The sequence below is a fragment of the Aythya ferina genome, assembly GCF_964211825.1.
Source record: "Aythya ferina genome assembly, contig: HAP1_SCAFFOLD_167, whole genome shotgun sequence".
NCBI classification, from domain to species: domain Eukaryota; kingdom Metazoa; phylum Chordata; class Aves; order Anseriformes; family Anatidae; genus Aythya; species Aythya ferina.
The window spans coordinates 44,077-63,086 of record NW_028181361.1 but is presented as its reverse complement, the minus strand read 5'-3'; the positions used below and the strand labels follow the sequence as shown (position 1 = coordinate 63,086).

At 42.7% G+C, this 19,010-nt stretch overlaps 2 long non-coding RNA genes across 2 annotated transcripts in view; both read right to left on the bottom strand.

Annotated features, from left to right (window-relative positions):
• The window catches only part of LOC311428861, a 43,283-nt gene extending 24,887 nt beyond the window's left edge, over positions 1 to 18,396 (bottom strand). Inside the window, exons 1-2 of the long non-coding RNA XR_014687929.1 lie at positions 17,981 to 18,396; positions 17,303 to 17,457 (exon numbers count right to left, since the gene is read on the bottom strand). This is a non-coding gene — a long non-coding RNA (uncharacterized lncRNA). The remainder of the gene's footprint in view (positions 1 to 17,302; positions 17,458 to 17,980) is intronic.
• Positions 5,462 to 6,692, bottom strand: LOC311428869. The gene is made up of 2 exons (XR_014687932.1): positions 6,555 to 6,692; positions 5,462 to 5,499 (listed from the first exon to the last, which is right to left on the bottom strand). It is a non-coding gene; the product is annotated as an uncharacterized lncRNA (long non-coding RNA).
• Positions 18,397 to 19,010: the final 614 nt, after the last annotated feature.

Below are 19,010 nucleotides of genomic sequence, written 5' to 3'. Positions count from 1 at the left end.
TCGGAGCTCCAGCGTGACGCCTTGTGAACCTGGCCGCGCTGCTCATGGCTAAAACCAGAGCGTTTCCTCCGGCGTGTGTTTACTGTCGGTGCCGGATCGGCCCTCACCCCGAGCTCTCCCTGCCGGGAGGGCTTTGGGGTTGGGGTTTCCCTCCCGCCGCCGCCGCGGGCAGGCCCCGCGCGCAAGGGGTCCGCGCTGGGGAGCAGCATCTCACCCACGGCGAGAGACCGAGGGCACGACATGAAAAAGCCCCGACACGAAAAAGCCACGACATGCGGCCGAGGCGGCGGGGAGACGGCTCTGAGGGAGCTGCCACTTTGCCCCGCCGTCCTCCCCTCCCGGGCCGCCCCGCCGAGCCCCGTGCGCCTCAGGTGCTGCGCTGAGGGGGTGGCTGGCTACTGAGACAGCTGCCCAGGGCACTGCTCATGGCACCGAGCCTGACGGAGGTCAACAAGTGTTGAACAATGCTCTCAGACATCGGGTCTCACTTTGGGGTGGTCCTGTGTGGAGCCACGAGTTGGACTTGGTGATTACTGGGAGTCCTTTCCACCTTGGGATGTTCTCTGATTCTAGGTCAGCAATCCAGTAGCTGATGAGAAGTGTGGAGTCATTCAAAGGGAAGAGAGAGCACAACACTTCTCGTTTGCAGAAGCGGCTATTTGGTAACCAAACCGATGATTCCTTTGCTTCTAGAGCAACTAACAGCAGGGATCCGCTTTACAATGGAGGGAAAAGAGTCGTTGGCATGTCATGTGAAGTAACCTTCAAATCCCAGAGGATGATTTTGTTGGAACTTTATTCAGCTGAAAACACGGAAGCCTTGCTTCTGCTTGTGTTAGTTACAGCTCCAGTTTACTTTGGTTGGGAGGGAAGGCATTCCAGGCTAATGTGCTGTACCTGTTCCTTCAGCTCATTGTCCATAAACGGAGGAGCAAACGAAATCAGTTTAATCTCCATAAAATGCAGCAGACAAAGCGGAGTAGAGGGCGATCTAGCACTTAATTTTTCCTGTAAGCAGGAAACCCAGAACTCAACAACACTTTTCAAATCTTGTCCTGCAGTAAATGACCAGCTGAGTGAAGCTTGCATTTAGAGGATGTGCTCCTCCAGTAGACGGAAATAGCTTTTCCTCTTCACAAGTGCAACTGAGTGGTGGACTGGCAGCTACGTGGTTAACTAGTTGTGCCAAAGGGGTTGTGTTGAATGCACAGAAAAATATGCAGGTCCCAACAGTAAAGGGTTGTCTGTAGGCATGACACTGAGTACAGATGTTGTCTGCAGGTTCGTGCAGAGTGCACCGCGCCAATAAGCACCCAGAGTCGGAATGCACACGAAGGTCTTTTAATTAGATAATTACTTATAGAACTCTGCAGAGTCAGGCACTTGGCCATCTTTCACAAAGCAAGCACACCTCTGACTCGAATCACCGTCATTTATACACAGGAAACTTGTGAAAACTCTCTCTTTGGCTCCTTTGGATTGGTTATTACAGCTCACCTAACTTATCTCCACTGAGCTTGTGCATTACAGAGGAATACCGGGGGGGAGGGGGAACAGGAGAGGGGGGACACACACCGAATCCCACATTAGCATAGATTAGCATTTTGACAGGTGTGATTTTTAATGTGCTAATGACCCTTAATGAGAAAAAGGTTACTATAGGTCAGTCTGGAGCTCGTGTTCTCCTTCCTGTTTTTTCCCTTTTAGCCCTTCTCTTCCTTGCTTCTGCTAGCTCAAGGCTACCTGTCTCTCTCCTTCTTTATTTTCTCAGCTAAAAGACTGCACAAGCTACATGCCTCCCTATTTGCTTCAACATTTCCTTGTTTTTTTTTTTTTTTTTTTTTTTTTTTCCCAGCTCTGGGACGACACAGGTGTGGTTTGATATTTGCCAGTATAGCTAAAACTCACGCCAGTCTGCTCACGCACAGTAAGTAGTAAGATTTAAGGACTGGTTTCATCGGCTTCTTCCATACTAACATCCTTCTTATGTTTTAGATATGCTGTAGTTAAATCAACACTAAGTTACTACTTGTGGAGTAATCGCCTTAAGCGACTAGGCATCATAAGCACACCTCCATCCCAAAAGCTACCCGCCTCCAAGGTGCAACCACCCCTCACTGAGCACGCCCTCGGAATTTCTCAGAGCCTGTACCTTTAAACGCAAGTGAGATCATTTCTACCAAGCACAACCAAGATATGCAGGACTAGAGTCACTCAAGCTCCACCTTAAAGATAGAAAATAATACCAATTGCTTTAAGAGAAAGGGGATGTTAGGGAAGATACTATCAGGAAGATTCCTTCTGACATCACTCGACAGGCTGAGCCTCTCACTCCCCCACCCCCACTCCATTGGGACGCCGTGGGGTAAGATCTGAACGCTTGCTTATACCAGGCGTCTCTGTGGAATCTTAGAAATCTCTAGAGTTTTGATGCTTTTTAATGTCTTAATACCTAGGCTGTGTACCTGTGCATTTCATGCATGCTAGCTTGCTTTTGCAGACAGTGAATTTATCACTGACAATCCAAAGAACCTGTGTACCTGTCGCCGTAAGAAATTGCACTTAATTGCATTCTTCCTAGCTGTGAGAGTTCTCCTTGAATGCGACTAGAGCGAGGCCGTACTGCGTTGTTGGTGAATCCGTGACCGTGATAGTTCAGCACCCTGAATCCGACGGGACCCATGACGGTCAATCGGCTACACCCCTTAACGCGACACTACTAGACGAAGAAGATGACAGGGCTTGCATGCACTGCATTAGGCTTTGCATGTGAAAACACCCCCAAATAATTTCACGCGCATTTAACGTTTTTAAAGGGAAAAAAACAGGAAGGTGTAGTCTCTCTGTAAGCTACAGCCCTACATAGTTAAGGCATCAGCATTCATTCCTTTGCTTGATAGCAAAGTATGAACATACAGAAGAGTTAAATATTTTCTTTGCATTCTTAAAGGCGATTTTTCAGACTTGGGCTTCAGTTGTTGGAGTTGAAGAAATCAGTAGACATCCTTACTTTTACGTTAAGACCAAAATCTTTATCTAAGATTGTGTTATCGAACGCAACTAAACTCCCACCCCCACATGGTTTTTTTGTAACTTCGCAATGATCTTGCTGCAGTCCCACTCTGATGGTCTTTCAGTAACATGCAAACTGCCGTGGCAGATTCTGTTACAGTGCTTTTCTATTGACAGTGTGCCTAACACTCAAGGTAAAGCCCCTCATTTCGCAGTGGGGACATAAAGTGTTTCTTTGGACCCTGCTGCTTCTGTTAGTACTCATTTTTTCACAAACTTCTTGAACCTGAGCCGTGCCTACTGAGCCAACGAATGCTTTGATGACACAGTATTTTGTCAAAGCAGTTTTGCTTCTTGGAGCTACAGAAGCAGCTCTGGCTACATGATAGCGAATTGTGCTGCATTGGCAAAACCAGACTTAGCTACAGACTTACAACACTTGCTAACTCGATCTATTTCAAATCTCATTTTAACTTTAAACGACAATCAGTTTTGTGGCTCCTGTCTTACTAATTTGCCTTGTTTTGCATGGAAGGGCAGCCTGTGAATGTTTTGCTTTATTGCATGCTTCAAAAAAAGGCTGAGGAAGAGACTGGAGGAACCTTTTCTATTCTATGGACTTTCCCCCGAGAGTGTGGAATTGCAGGCTACTTGGATGAATGTTCCAATGTGAGTAAGGGAGCAGACCTCAGCCAAAGGAGGTGGAATCCTTGCTTAATAGTAAGTATCAGTGTGGGGACATCTTTGCTTAACGGGAGCCATTTAAACTCTTCATAGAAACAAAATAAGCTGGACATCTTATGCTTGGAAAGCAGTATGGTTACACAGCGGCTAACATAATGACTTGAGTCTACTGCTCTGCAACTTCAGGTTTTGTTTTCAAGCAGTGCATACATCAGTTTAAGCTTTGGACAAGGAGATTTGCAATGCAAATAGTGATAAACCAGAATCAGCGGCGCTGACGAGTGTAATGGTGAAATGCAGCAAATCAAGTATTCCTGGAGAAATGTGAGATTACAAAACTAGCAAGCCATGAAGCACTTTTGTTGCTGTTGCTGTTGTTGTTGTTTTTTAAATCAATTCTTACATGCTGAAATAGCACCTTCAAGAAAAACTGTTTATCTAGCCAGGTAACGGTGTCTCCCTGTAAACAGGAAGGAAATGCCAGGAGCAGCCATACCTCTTTGCTGTCAGAATAAAGAGCAAGTCGAGGCCAACATCATGCCATAGTGCAAAGGCTTGCTAAGAAAGATCGTTCTAAGAGGTCTGGAAGAAAAGATGACTTACTTTGTCATAAGTTTGTCAAATAGAATGGACGAGTTAGTAGTCGAGTACCGACTGTGTCCGACTCTACAGCTGCGGCGCAGCTCCAAGTCCCTGTTTTCTCCGTGGACTCGTCTCACAGTTTTTGCACCAGCTCTACTCCTCAATGTTCTGGTGACTGAAACGCAGAAACAAAGTCTTTTGAAACAGTGAAGATGGGATTCTCCTTATTTCACCGTTGCTCTTGTAAAATGGAAACAGACAGACAAAAAAGGCACCCTGAAGTGGATTGAGTTTTCTTTACATTTCAGGTCAGAAGTTGGTGTCACAACCACTGCATTCCACTTCTTTATCGCTCTGCACGTTTAAACTGTCTACTTAAAACTGGGACCTGTAGGGAAATTTTTAAAGAGACTGAAAGCTAGCCAGACAAAAACAAACGTGCAACTTTTGTTCCATGCAGGAGGGAAATCTACTCCACTTATTTCTGTCTTGGAAAAGTGAGAACAATCAACACCTTTCTCTAAGGTGTTTTCACTCCATTCATGTCAAACTGTATCTAACGGTGCTCAAAACAAACACTAGGACATTGCAAGCCTCTTCCTAAGAGGTGTATGTTTGATTACTCTGTTTATGCATGCAGCACTTCCATTTCCTGCATTAGGATCTAACAGCTCAAGGAGGGAAGAATCGTTTCAAGAGAAACACCCAAACACCACATAACTCAAACTCGTGCTTTTTAGAAAAAAGCCTGCCCATTGTTTGCCATACAGCACCCTTTGGCACAGGTTGGTTGCTTGCACTGTCATTAAAAGAGCCAAGAGGACAAGGGGAAGGGAAGAGCTACACCGCTGTGCTGCTAGGATCACAGCTAAGGTTTACTTTTGTGCTTGCCAGCTATAAAACTGAGTTTGAACTTACCAAGTATCGATTTACTTTGCACAATTAGAACAGTTTGCTTTGTGCCTACCAAGCTGCAATTCACACTGCTCCCTCCCCAAGGAATTCATAAAATCTCCTATTTGCACCTACCTCTCTTCACAGAAAAGTCACTGAGGAGTGAATTCAGCTGACTACAGAAGGCTTTGGGGCCAAATGAAAGCCATGGAGTGACCAAGTGCCATCCTCTTCAGTAACCAGCGCAAATAGGTATCCCGGGGACTTACAGCCACTTACCTGTGCTATATTCTTTTTTTTCGTTCCAATTTTGGCTTTCTCAACTGCCTACATTAAGAAAGAGGACAGGGCAGAGAAGGGAGAAAAGACTTGTTGTATTAGACCCATCAAGGATGGGAAATTTCACCATGTTTACAAGCCAGTGCTCCATGGTATACAAAGAGAAGCCTGTAGGCCTCACGCAGGATCCACATCCCAAGTCTGTTGCGTGCCATATACACGTGGTTCTGTATGTACCCACATTTCCTAGCTTGCTCATGTTGAATTCTCAAAATTATGAGCAATAGCACCCAAGTGGAAAAGATACATGTCCTGGTTTCAGTTAGGACAGCGTTAGTTCTCCTCCTAGTAGCGGGTAGGTTGCTATGTTTTGGCTTAGAATGTGTGAAAGGATGTTTCGAAGAGTGCTGATACCACCCCGATGTTTCAATTGCTGCAGAGCAGTACTTACAACAAGCCAAGGACCTTTCGGTGTCTCACTGTCCTACTGGCGATCAGAATCGGCGCACAGCAACAGCTGCGAGGGGACAGACTCAGGATGGCCGACCCCAACTGGCCAAAGAATTCTATGCCTTATGGCAACACGCTGCACCATGGATAGGGCGGGGCAGCCGGGCTGCTAGGGGGTACGCTGGGCACTGGTCAGCGGGTAGTGAGCAACTGCATTGTACATCACTTGTTTTGTACACATTACTAGTAGCAGTACTATCATCATCATCATCATTATCATTATTATTTTCCTGTCTTAATAAACTGTCTTTATCTCAACTCGCGGGCTTCACTGTCCCGTTTCTCTCCCCCATCCCAGAGAGGGAGGTGGGAGGGTTGCAGAAGGGCTGTGTGGTGTTTAGCTGCCGGCCGGGTTAAACCACAACAACACCTCAAAGGAGTTGGGGAAAAAAACAGGTTTTTTTAGAAAAGCGGAAGACTTTCACTGAGAAGAGGGATGCTAGTTTTAAGGTACTGGTACGCCATCAGCATGCTCATAGGCCTCTGCTGATTTTAGCCGGAGGTTTATCAGGCCACAACTCACTGCACATGCTTTCTCTCTTGCTTTTCAATCTACAAATCGAACAGAGATTGAACATATAGAAATACAGTACCTTGAAAAGCATCTTCTCTTGACATTTCCCCTCAGTATCGCCATACTTTCTTCAAAGCTGGAGACTGAACACCGCAGGATGCTTTTGCTCATTGATCTTAAACGGTGTCCGTTGAAACATTCAATACTGGGAGAAGAATAATCCTAGGGAAAGAAGGAAACAAGAATATATTTATGTGAACCACGTAGATTCAGATAAAGAAATTCTGCCTCACGCAAGTTTAATTGACCCTCCTGACTTGGTAGTGGGGCAACTAATGGCAGGCAGACACTGAAACGCTGCTGTGCTCAAGAAAAACCTGGAGAGAAAAAAAAAAAAAGCTTTCAAAACTAAAGCTTCCCTTTCCCCACCGTTTTCTTGTGGATAACTTAAGCTTAATATCCTTGGCAAAAAGATATTGCAGCAAAACCTTTCACATAAAATTAGTGTTTCGTGAAAAACAACAACAACAAAAAAACCTTTAAATTCATTTGGAATTTTTTTCAATAAATTCAATTGGAATTTAAATTCAAAACTTTAAATTCAATTGAATTTAAATTAAAAAAACTAAACTAATTAATTTAAATTAAAAAAAATTAAATTCAATTGACTGTTCAGAGGAACAGTCAAGCTTGACATTCTACATCCTAGAATTAAAATCTAGTTTGAGTTTTTCTCCCATCTCCAGACCTTGCTAAAGATCCTTATTAGGAGCTCTGTCAACAAAAGTGTAAGGCTTGTTATATCAAAGCTTCGAACCCTTCTTACTGCCCTTGACCTTCTTCACATTGCTGCTCCTACAAGGGTGAGTACTATCATTTTTAGTACGGGAGGGAAGCTGTGATATCCTTGAGTGAGGGGTCGTTCTGTTTACAAAATGAAGTTCCAGTAAGAGTACATCAAATGAACCAACTTTCTTTGAACTTTAATTCATCACTATATTGAATGAATGACCTCTGGATTTCTCTCTCCCATTTGGAAGTCAATTTGAAAACAAAATACCTCTGCCATAAAGAGCCAGGCATCAGAGACACCTGTTGCGCCTCAAGAACAGAGAAGGTATGAACGACAAGAGCAGCTGAATAAAATGCAACTTGCCATTAGAAATGGGTGTACTGGCATCTACAGGTGCCGCTGGCATCTCCTCATCTGGTTTCTCGTCTTCAGTAGCAGGGTTCTGCTGTGGTGACTTGGAGTTGTCGCATGGAGCACACGCTGCAGAGGTGCGACCTTGCAAGAAAGAATAGATACCAAAGATCTTCGTCGTGCATTTTCAGTTACAAATGCAGAGACAAGTCTTCAAATCCTTAGCGTTAAAGCACGTACCTCTTTTCTCACGAGATTCTTTAATTTGTTCACAAAGTCGTCTAAACTCTGTATCCATTTCGTTCCTCACCATTGAATATGCAGTGCCTTCCAAAACATAGGCGCTGTGACGATCTGAAATTTTACAGACTTTACCTGAATGTTGTCTACCAACCAATGAAACTGTTTTGATCACAGAAGAAAATTGCTTTCTTCATAGGTTGGTTCCGAAAGGTTCTCTCAGTGAATATTTTCAGCATAACAACATCGAAGTTAATTAAAACAAAAGCACAAGTTCCTTGGGAACACTTATATCACAATTCCATGCCCAAGTAGCAAAATGATAAAATATTTACAATTTGGTAAGAGATGTTCTCTGTGGATGTCCAAAATCATCTAATCCATCCGAAGTCTATTGTGCGCACACAGCATTTATCCATCTATACGTTCGACAGATTTTTTAAACTAGGGCTAAAAAGCACATCCTCACCTGTAGATCTTTGATCCGGGTAGTACTCGAAGGCATTGTTACAGATTAGATCGATGTCCTTCAGCTAGTCTCCTGCAGCGAGGTACTGGCGCGAGTCAATTTGAGTCAGAACTGTTGAAAGATCCATCGGCTCTTTAATCCTTGTGGCATAGTCAGGTACCTGCAGATCAAATACAAGCATTCAGAGGTTTTCTTAACCTTGCACACTGTCTACCAAAATTATTCTGAAGACTTTAAATAAACGACTTCCTAAAAACTCTGAACATTTGCGATGCATCAGAAGATGCTGAAATTAACCAGTTTGCTTCTCAAAAATGGAAGGGCTTTTTCATTTTTCATTAGAGCGGCCATGAGAGGACAACAAGAAGTAGGGAGGTCAGAAGCACATGCATGGTAGAGAAGAAACACTGAGGGTGGGAGATTCATTTCACTTTGCTTCAGAAAATCACAACAGTGAAAGCTGAGCAAGCCATCCGGCATTCTCTTTGTTGTCGACATTGAGGAAAAGGTGCATGAATTGCACCTGTGAAGTACCTATTGCAGGCATCTACTTTAGAATGAGATAACTGGGCCCTGAGGTGCTCATTTCTTCCCTCAGAGCAGAAGAGGAGCCTAATGACCAGTTCAGATGAGGACATATGTATCTGTCTAGATTTTTCACAGCTCAAGAACCTAGGAGAAAAGGGGAAGAAAAGCCAGTGGAGGCCCACATGAAGACGACTTTGCTGATCCCCAGGTATATTCAAGTTACATCTGTCTTTGAAATATACGCCCCTAGTTTAGGCTTATCTCATAAATTAAGGAGAAAAAGGCATCTAAGCAGCCAATTGGAGGAAAAAGAAAACACACTGCACTTATGGTTGATTCCTATTGAGGAGTTCCAGATGAAACAGAGAACAGGATCTCAAAACTTAGTTTTACAAACTGCTGCTCCTATTCCTGTTCCCACAGGAACTGACAGTCCAAGAAAGGGCTTCAGACTTCACTCAAGTACTCCTGTAAATACTGTTTGTAATTATAAGGAAAGATCTCTGTGCTTCTCAGTGCTGTGACACGCCTACATATCAAAGCCTTTTCACGAGCAAACTGTGTTGGCATTTGGACTGGCTTTTTAGAATGAAACCAGGGCTTTCAGCGAATAATCCCATAAGACACATTTGAGAGTCAGCAGAAGTAAAAGCACTGCCTCTGCTTCTTGCAAAATCCTAACAGTGCAGCCCTAAAAACAAAGTTGAACCTTCCCCAAAACGCTGAGAAATACGAACACTGACAAGTTACAGACACACACGGATCAGCACTACTTTACCTTCTGTGGGTCAATGGGCTTTGCAAATTCCCTGAAACGTCTGTCAGTGGCAAGTCTGTGAGTAACGTCCCTCAAGAAAATTCAAAGGTCACGCAAGGTATCCTCCTCTTCCTCCTCCAGCATCCCTACTTCTTCCTCTTGTGGCTTCTGAGGCTCAGCTGGTGGTGCTACAGGCACAACTTCCAATGTCCAATCAACTTCAATTCATCAGGAAAAATTAGCCAATTTACAGTACTCAAATACAAGCATATGACAAATTACTGACAGAAAATGACCACCAAAGCAAAGCCCAAAGAGCTAGTAACTTCGATAGGAAAGTTTTAGATGTACTTCTCATATCCTCCTCACCTCTTTTCTTTACAGGAGGCTTAGCCACTTCATTTAGAATTAGGTCCTCAAAAAAAAGGCTGCTCTCTCTGCCCTACCAGGCAACTCAATATTGCACACTTCTCCAAATTCCGTATTAAATAATTTTTGCATCTAAAGCAGAAGGAGGAGAGACATTTCAGATTTAAGGCCACAAAAAACTCATCTTCGATTCCAAAAAGACGAGTACCTTTTCAAATTAAGAATAACCTGAAGAACACAAACTGAAAAAAGTTATCATCCTGGCCTTAAAACGCTACATTTTCACAGGCTGGCACGGCAAATTCAAATATCACCTTTAAGAATCACCTGTAGAATTAAAGCTCGCTGAAGGGATTGTACGCTACCCTGGTAAAGTAATGGCTTTCACCACATCCAACAGCGCCTCCTTTGTATTTACTTGCCTTGCTGCAGCCTTTACTTAGAACCTTTATGGCTATCGAGGGAAGAGACAGGCTTCAGCAGACAAGTGAGGGCTTTTTGCTGAGTTTTTATTTCTCTCCCAAAAGGTGTCTGAAGTAGCTAGTACCTCTACGTCTTCCTCCATTTTCAAGTTCTAGTATTAAAAGGTAGGTGAGGAATTTCACTACTTATTTTAGAAGGAATTTACAGCCTGTACAAAAACTTCTGTGGGAACTCAAGCACTTTCAAAGCAGTTGATAATAAACACGTCTAGGTAAGACCCGTTCTCTTCCCCCGATGACTGAGACCAAATCATCAGAATGACAACAGCGTGGTCCTGTTTTGGGCACCTTCCCTTAATGTAAACTCTCAGAAGTCAATGAAGTTCTGCACGTACTTTTACTACAGTTTATTTAGGAATACAACTAGAATTCAATTCCAAAGTTACTTTAGCAGAAATTGGAACTCAGCTTTCCAGCTTGGAAAGCTTTGGCCTCTATGAAGAAAGAAACTGATTTACTTATTTTTTTTTTAATCAAAGTGTTTCAATTCTCTACTAAATTGCATTATTAGCAGTTTACCCAACATAGCATGGAATGGCAGACTGTCAGAAGAAATCTCTTCAGTAAAAACATCCTCTTGTCATTTCAAGCACTGCATATTCTTGACTGAACCACTTTGTAGCCACCAGAATTATTGTATTAATTTATTCTTTGCATGTGTGAGAAGGGGGTGAAAGTCACTTGCTTGACTCAGAAAAACCCTTAAGCAGACGCTTTCACAGTATTCTTTTTCTCTAAGCAAATTTTAAGTGATTTGTTAGGGTGCCTGAGTAATAACAGCATGCATTTAAGAAAGCACAGCATTTTGATGCTGAAAGCATTCATAAATTACAAGACACCGAAGAAATAGTAAGGAAAGTATTGACAAATACCTCTTCTGGGAGATCTGAGTGACGTACATCAGACGGAGCAAGCAGCAAAACTGGCAAAAATGCTGGAATGTTAAGTAGTAGAGTTAGAAAAGTAAGTTTCAAGGCAGGTCCAGCGTTGTCCCACCATAAATGGATATCTGGGACATAAATTGTGCTTGGTGCTGTCTTCTGAGCATTTCGGATCAGCTAGTGAAAAGGAAAGCTTGCGTAAGAAAACTAAGACACGTACAAGAACCTCTTAATACATAGCTACATAGCCATCTGACTGCCCCGTGAAATGAAACTGCGTGAACAGAGTCGCAAGCATCCTTTCACATAAGGAATTTCTCTGTGCACCCTTTCAGATTGTCAGTATTCGGAGAACTCTAGTCAGAAGATGGGAAGGATATATTCAGGCAGTGGCTAGACACCGTAGCTATATGGCCACAGCCACAATCATCGCATAACAAAGAAAGGAAATGTCCCTCTTAAGGGACACATCAGTATTCAGTCGTGTAACATGTCTGTCCTTACTTGTATGGCTCTCAAACGTTTCCACTAAAGGTAAAAATATTTTAAGGTAGTGATGCCAAACAAGAAAATGGATTTCCTGCCTAAAAGTAAAAACACCAAATCTGTTCATTTTTTCTAGTTAAAACCACATCACCGTGCAAATGAAGTGTTTTCTGAATGTTAATGCTTTTAGTGCACATACTGCAACAGCACAAGTTGTGTATGTCCGTGCGAAAACAAAATAAACAGAAGCCCCAAACCTTGGTTGCCTTACTAATATAATTTAGAAGAAGCCTACAAAAAGTAGCCGACATGCAGTCTGATACAGAGCCATCTACTGGGAGCACACAGTCTTAGGAGGCAATGAGAACTACTTTCTGGATCCCAGTGACATGAGCAGCATTTCTTTCCACAAAGAGATGTTCGTTAGCAACACCGCCCAGCTTCCTGAGCTGCTAGCAACAGCCTCACTGTAAAATTGGGTATGGAAAATGTGGACATGTACAACATCCAGATTGTTCGTGGTGCTGTCTAAAAGAAAAGGGGATTTTCAGACAGAAGCAAACATCCCAGCACATTAAAACAAGGCCACCTCCATTACCAATGAATTTTGCTCACCTTACTTGCAACTCGATTGATCCTTTACATACAGTCAGTGAATCCGATGAGAAGAAAAAGAAAAAAAGGTACCTGTCCGCAGATTTCTTCTGGCGGTGCAACGTTTGTAAGCAGAACAGAAAGGTCCAGGGTGTGAACGGGAAACTTCTCCAAAACGTGCAACACCACGGGTGCCACGTAAGAAACCTGGCCGTACCCTTCTTTTCCTACTATTAGCAGACGGGGCTGGCATGATGTTGGTTCGCAGAAAGCACTCCTAGAACAAGAGTTAAGAAAACAAGCTTATAAATGAGGTGCTGAATAGACACACAGATGTTCCAAGTAATTTTCCTATAGACTTTCTTTTCCCTCCCCAAATAATCCAAATGGCAGCGGTACATTAAATACATGAAAGATTTCCAGTTAAGTTATTCACTCATTCCAATTGTTTCACCTTCTTCCCTTGTGTTTCCTATTCTTTACTAAACCAAGACTGCAAATTAATATCCCTGCAATCTTGCTTTACTTTATTATAAATTTATTATTTATTATATATTTATTATTTACTTTATTATAAATTTATTTTTATTTAAAAATAAATTGGTGAGGAGCATTTGTTTCCCCACTACAATCAGGCTGTACCTCTGCTGGCTTAAATCAAAGATGCTAGAGACTTAGCCTTGCTCTAAAGCACAGAAAATCTTCTGGACAGCACAGCAATAGAAACGGAGAAAAATAACTGATCCAGCTGTGACAACATGATCTAACTTTCCAACTGTGGGCTTGCATGACTTCCACACTAAAATATCACAAGATTAACACAACTTGGTGGCTTAACAAATAAAGACACCATTCAATTTTTTCTCAAGGTGTTTTAACAAGCCATTTCTCAGTTTTCTTTCTGCTACATAATTCACTACTGGTTTAACAATCCTGGAAAACAGAAGGGCAAAAGGTGGCAACACAAACCCACAAAGTTGGGGTATTTTTAGCTAAAAGGACAGACAGCACATTTATGTGGTCTTGAGTCTTTCAAAGAATGCCATGGATTAAGTCAACGTGTTCTGGTAGTCTACGGATCACTTTGGCTTACGAAGAGAAGCCTGGGCTTTTCAATTTGGTCATTCAGAGCAACTTCGTTACAACTTTAGTCCCTCCACCCTTTCTTCTTGTGAATACCAAGCACCCCTTCAACACACAAACTTGATGTTGCCCCTTCGTCTACCACCCCTCGCACTTTTAACAGCTGGAACTGTTCACAAAGACTCAGCAGACCTGAGAATTTAAACGTAACAGGGATCTATCTTTCTTTACCTGCTGAAACAGAGGCATTTTTTCTCTGGTCCGTTAGGCATTCCATCTTTTAATTCATCTCCAGAAACCAAGGATGCATCGTCATCACTGTCAAACATATCATCTTGTAAAATCGGATTGAAATGCTCTGAAAGGCAAAAGAGGTTTGTTAACTTTCCTGAATAGCCTTTGTCTCTTTCTCTTCCATTAATACAGCTTCTAAATCAGTGCCAAAACCCTTTCTTCATTTGAGAGCACACACTGAAATCTACTTCCTACAGTTCAGCCCACCACAGATCTAAGGAGATGGCACAAGGCCCTACAAAGCTCTACTAAGTCCCACTGATGTGTACGTGTAAGGTACGCTACTCTTGGTGATTTTTTTCTCCCCCTTAGAATAAAGGAGATTACGAACAATTTCTGCAGTTGCTAAATAGCTAAAAAAAAAAAAACAAAACAAACAAGACCATTTCTTTCTGGAGGAGGTTCCCACAATGAAAGCATGGGGATAAAGGATGTGATGGCCACAGAATTCCATTCATCTAGTAAATATCAATGCTAATTGATCTCACGTGTATAGTACGATCCACAAACATTTAAATTAGGAGACTGGTTAAAAATGATGATAGCTAAAACAATATTTAGCTTAGACCAGTTATACTTGTATCCTGGTCCTGACATTCTTCAGAAAGGAATTAGAAACATTGACCTAGAAATGCTTCCCCTCCAAAGATCTGAGTTTTGATTTTTAAAAGAAAAATAGGTGCCTTATACTTCAAACCTCAAGTCAACCTCTACAAATGCTAATTATCTTAGCTGCCCTCAGAAGCAGGATGCTTCAGTAGAGAACGCATCGTCCTTTACTGTGTATTGAGTCATTCAGAGCTTCCATTTGGCATTTCAGTTTCGAATCCACAATAAAACCTATGTGTTGTATTCCAGACTTGCCCAAAAAAAAAGACATGCACATGCAAATAATAAAATTCTACCACCATTATGTCTGAAAGCTATAAGTTGATTGCACAAACCACAAGTTTTTGCTTTAGCAGAATTATAAAGAAGTGGATGCTGTGGTTATACCTTGCTGTCGGTCCTCCTTTAGTGCAAGCTGTGCATGCGGGAAGATCTTCTGCACAACTTGTAAAATATTCTCTACTGATCTTTGAAAAAGTGGCTTGAAAATGGGTGATAGTGCTTGTACGGGTGAAGCCTTGATCCGGTTTGAAGCTGGAACAACCTTCTTCATAGCCATGAAAAAGTCCTTCGCTTTTATTTTAATAGAATTAACGTCTAGTAGCAACTTCTCCCTACTTGCATAAATCTGAGGATAGCATCGGCGTAGAGAGCACAGCGCAGCTTCAGTACAGAGGGATTTGATATCTGCACCACAGTATCCTAACAAACAAAAATCAAACGTTACATCAGTCAAGGCCCAGGTTTACAACATGCAACATTTAAAGAATTTGTAAGGCCAAAACCAAACAGCTTAACAGGGAATTCAAAGTGCTACCGCTCTGCAGGGATGTTTCATGTTGCTCACTGCCTGATATCCTGCACTTACGCAGCTGAAGCAGACTCCTCATCAAAAACTATACTCTTGAGGAAGATGCCCCAGAACCATTTAATGTTCTTAGACAACAAGAGGAACGACAACAAAGAGTAAATAGATGAAAGCATCTCACTCTGATTGCTATGAAGGCGTGCCAGCTGCCTCGTTGACTAGTTGTGCAACAAGGCACAAGAGCATGGGTACTGCCTGGTACAAGCTAAGGTTCTTTACAACTTGGTCACAAGCAAGAATCTGTTTTGGTTTCAGTCTTACCAATGCATTTCTCAGCTAGTTCATCAAGCAACAAATCCGGTGGCTGAGGGGTCCAGTCACGAGTATGAATCTTGACAATTTCTTTTCTAGCCTGGAAGCAAAATCACTGCATTTTAGCTTGTCCCAAGTTTTCCTTAAAAATACCAACAAGAAACAAACAAACCAAAAGGCAAACAAGTAAACAAAAAACAAAACAGTCCTCCCTCAAAACCCCTCATCTATTAATACGCTTTTCTTACTTGCTCAACTTTCAAGTATTTTACAGTTATTTAATATACACTCTGCATTGTCAACCAGGAAATTGAATAGTTCTTATTTGTTATACTGAACTTTTTCTAGGAACCTACAGTGAAAGAAAAGGCATTTATAGCTTCAATAACAAGTTTCCAAACTACGAGACCTAAGGACCCAGAGGAAAATACTGTAATGAAAAATTTATCCAGAAACATTTCTTTGCTGTCCAAAAAACTTCTCTAAAACTTAGCAAGCTTTCATTGGGACAGTCTCATTACTTCATCACATTTGCTTTCCAGTCAGTAAATTCACAGAAAGCACTTCTGGCACAATGCTTCCAATTGCTACAATTACTATAAAGAAGAAAAGAATTATGACTCAAACTACTACCACTGAGCAGGGGCACAATCAAATGCAAACACGTCCCCTATTCATTCATAAGCGAAGGATTGAGACCAAAAACACAACTTCATGATGAAAACACCCAAGTGGACTAAATAATTAAGCAAACAGGTACAACTTTGGGAATGAAAGGTTTGATTATAGAACTAACTACTTGGTGGTATCATCCTGACCATATATATCCAGTACCAGATTTGTCCTCCATGGAACAACGCAGTGTCTCCACGTATTACTCTTTTGTTCAAGTTGTCATTTTTTTTTTTTCCTATAAAGTTGGACTTTGCCATGGTAGCACTAACGTTGAATTTAAGTTCTCACCTCTTTATCTGGCAAGTTGAAGAGGAAGTGTCTGCCAAAGCGTCCTGGTCTTCGTAAAGCAGGATCTATAGAATCCAGTCTGTTAGTAGCTCCGATTACCACGATCTCCCCTCTGTTATCTATGCCGTCCAGAAGGGTCAGAAGAGTTGAAACAATGGAACTAATAGAAAAATATAAGTTTTACTTACTGGTTCAGTGCATTTTGTTACATTCCACATGACTTTCTTGATGCCGGAATAACCTTCTTCCTAGTGGTCATTCAAAACTGAGAAAAAAATAGTCTACCAAGTTGGGGTTTTTTTGATTTGATAATAAATCTGCAGACTGTTAAGTCATCAAGCACTTCAAGACTGTTTGAAATAATCTCTACGTTAATATAAAAGGAGTACCGCACACTTCTGCTCAGGAAGAAAATCATGGAAAATGTCAACTTTGATTTTAGATGTTGAATTTGTTGCAGTGAGATCTTCCTCATCGCACGATTCTATTTGGATTTAAACCATATTATCTATGGAGAGACCAAGATTAGGACAAGAACAGCACAGAGTTCAGCATGAAGCCAATCAGGAGCTCAAGTTTGTATTCTTTGTATTCCACTTTATCCTTCTCTTGCTGGAAGGACCTGCTTTTTGACTCTCCTTCTCTTCACTAGGAGCATACTCCCTCTTGCTTTGGTAATGCTCTTTCTCAGTGGTTTTAGTCTTGTCCTCTGTATCTTGGCATCTCTCTGTAACAGCTGAGGAGGAAAGGTTTTTAGAGCTACATTCAGTGTCAGACTTGAGAGAGGAAGTATGCAGCAATTTCTCACCAGGCTCACAAGACTCTTTGCCGTACAAAACGGTTTCTTTTGAAATGAGGTCACGTTCTTTTGATCTTCTTGCTTTCTCCTTGTCTCCACCGTCATCACATTGGTACTATGCGAGGTATTCATCGTTCCCAGGAGAGTTCGGAGGGTCCACGACACTGCACAAAATAAAATCACATTTCTCACTTCTGCTGAAGAACGTGAATATTAAGAGTAAAACCTTCCAACGTCAAACAAACAAACAAAAACCTCCGGACTACAGGAACCCTCGCAAAGATATGCCATTTAGAAACCTCTCCTGTGATTAGGACACCTTCTTCAGCTCCCAGAGAAAGTGCTTTTTCCCCTCTTGCTTCTGAAGCCATTGCACTAAAAAAGCAAACGCATCTGTCTCCCTCCACATGCTGCTCTGAATAAGAGCCTGAATATTCAAAGCCACTCGATTTGTTCTCCCCACATAGCCGAAAAAACACCAGTTGAAAGAGTTTTCTACTTCTCTCCACGAATTTACATTCACATATCCTATGACTGCAAAAATAGAAGGCGGGGCTCAGGAGGAACAGCCAGTGCTGGAAATGAAAAAAAGCAGCCTGTTTCTTCAGAGTCTTAAGCCTATGCTACTAGGAACAAAACAAAACAAAACAAAACAAGAGGAGAGGAGAACAACAGCGGGAAATTTACCTATTCTCCAGGTGTTCAATTGCAAAGCCTCCTCTGGAGGATCAACAGTTGTGAATTCAGTGTGCTTAGGAGAAATCAGATCTACATCTGAACCGCAACTATTTCAGTAGTATCACGAACTTCTGTTACTCTGAAGAAGCAGTCAGCACCGTTTCTATGTTAGGAAAGAGCTGAACAGAGTCTGTTATTCACATCAAGTAGTCAGGCAGGTTTCTTTAGGAAGGCTGGGTTTCACTAGAACATTACTAGCCTGTAAGCCTCATGGCATCACCTTCCATCTTGACTGCTGAACCTCCTTGATCCCTACTATCTTTGCCAAGATACAGCTGTCCACATTTACTTTTCCTACTAGGCTGGACTGAATTTAAGAAGATCTTGCATCTAAGAAAGGGAACAAAAGCTGCTGCCCAGCAGCGTCTGGCTCAGGGAGGAGTGAGAAAGCTCTGTGCAGCCCCCAAGGTCTTGTGTGCCCCAAGCATCCTTGCTTGCAGGGCAGTAGAAGATGCAGAAAAGGCCTTACCTTAGTGGAAGCACTGCCCTGCAGGAGCTCCAACATCCCTCTCAGCAGCACGCTGTAGTCCCCAAATGCCCCCGAAAGGGCACATTTCAGCTACTGGGAAGGAAACGAGCTCGCTCAAGGTGAGCTACCCGCTCAAGGCCCAGGTGTCTGTGAGGCGGTGTTGGCAAGGAGTCCTGTTGTGTGAGTCCGTTCTTTGTGGGTGCTCCGTCCCCACAAGACTTGCTTTTCAAGGCCCAGGAGAGTCTTGTGGGCACTGGCCTGGGGTCCCAGGCTGAGCCAGCTGCTGCCTGGCAATCAGGGAGGCTCGCTCGTCTTGGCTTGGGTTTGCGTGGCCAGGCTGTGGGAGCGGGGGGCTGCAGGGGTGTCCTCTGTGAGGAGAATGCAGCAGCTGCCCCATGGGAGCTCAGGGCCGCTGCCAGGAGGCTCCTTCCAGGAGGGACCCACCCGCTGCTGCCCAGAACGCAGAGCAAAAGGATGATGTTTGCGCCTGGGGGAGAGCCCATCTAAGAA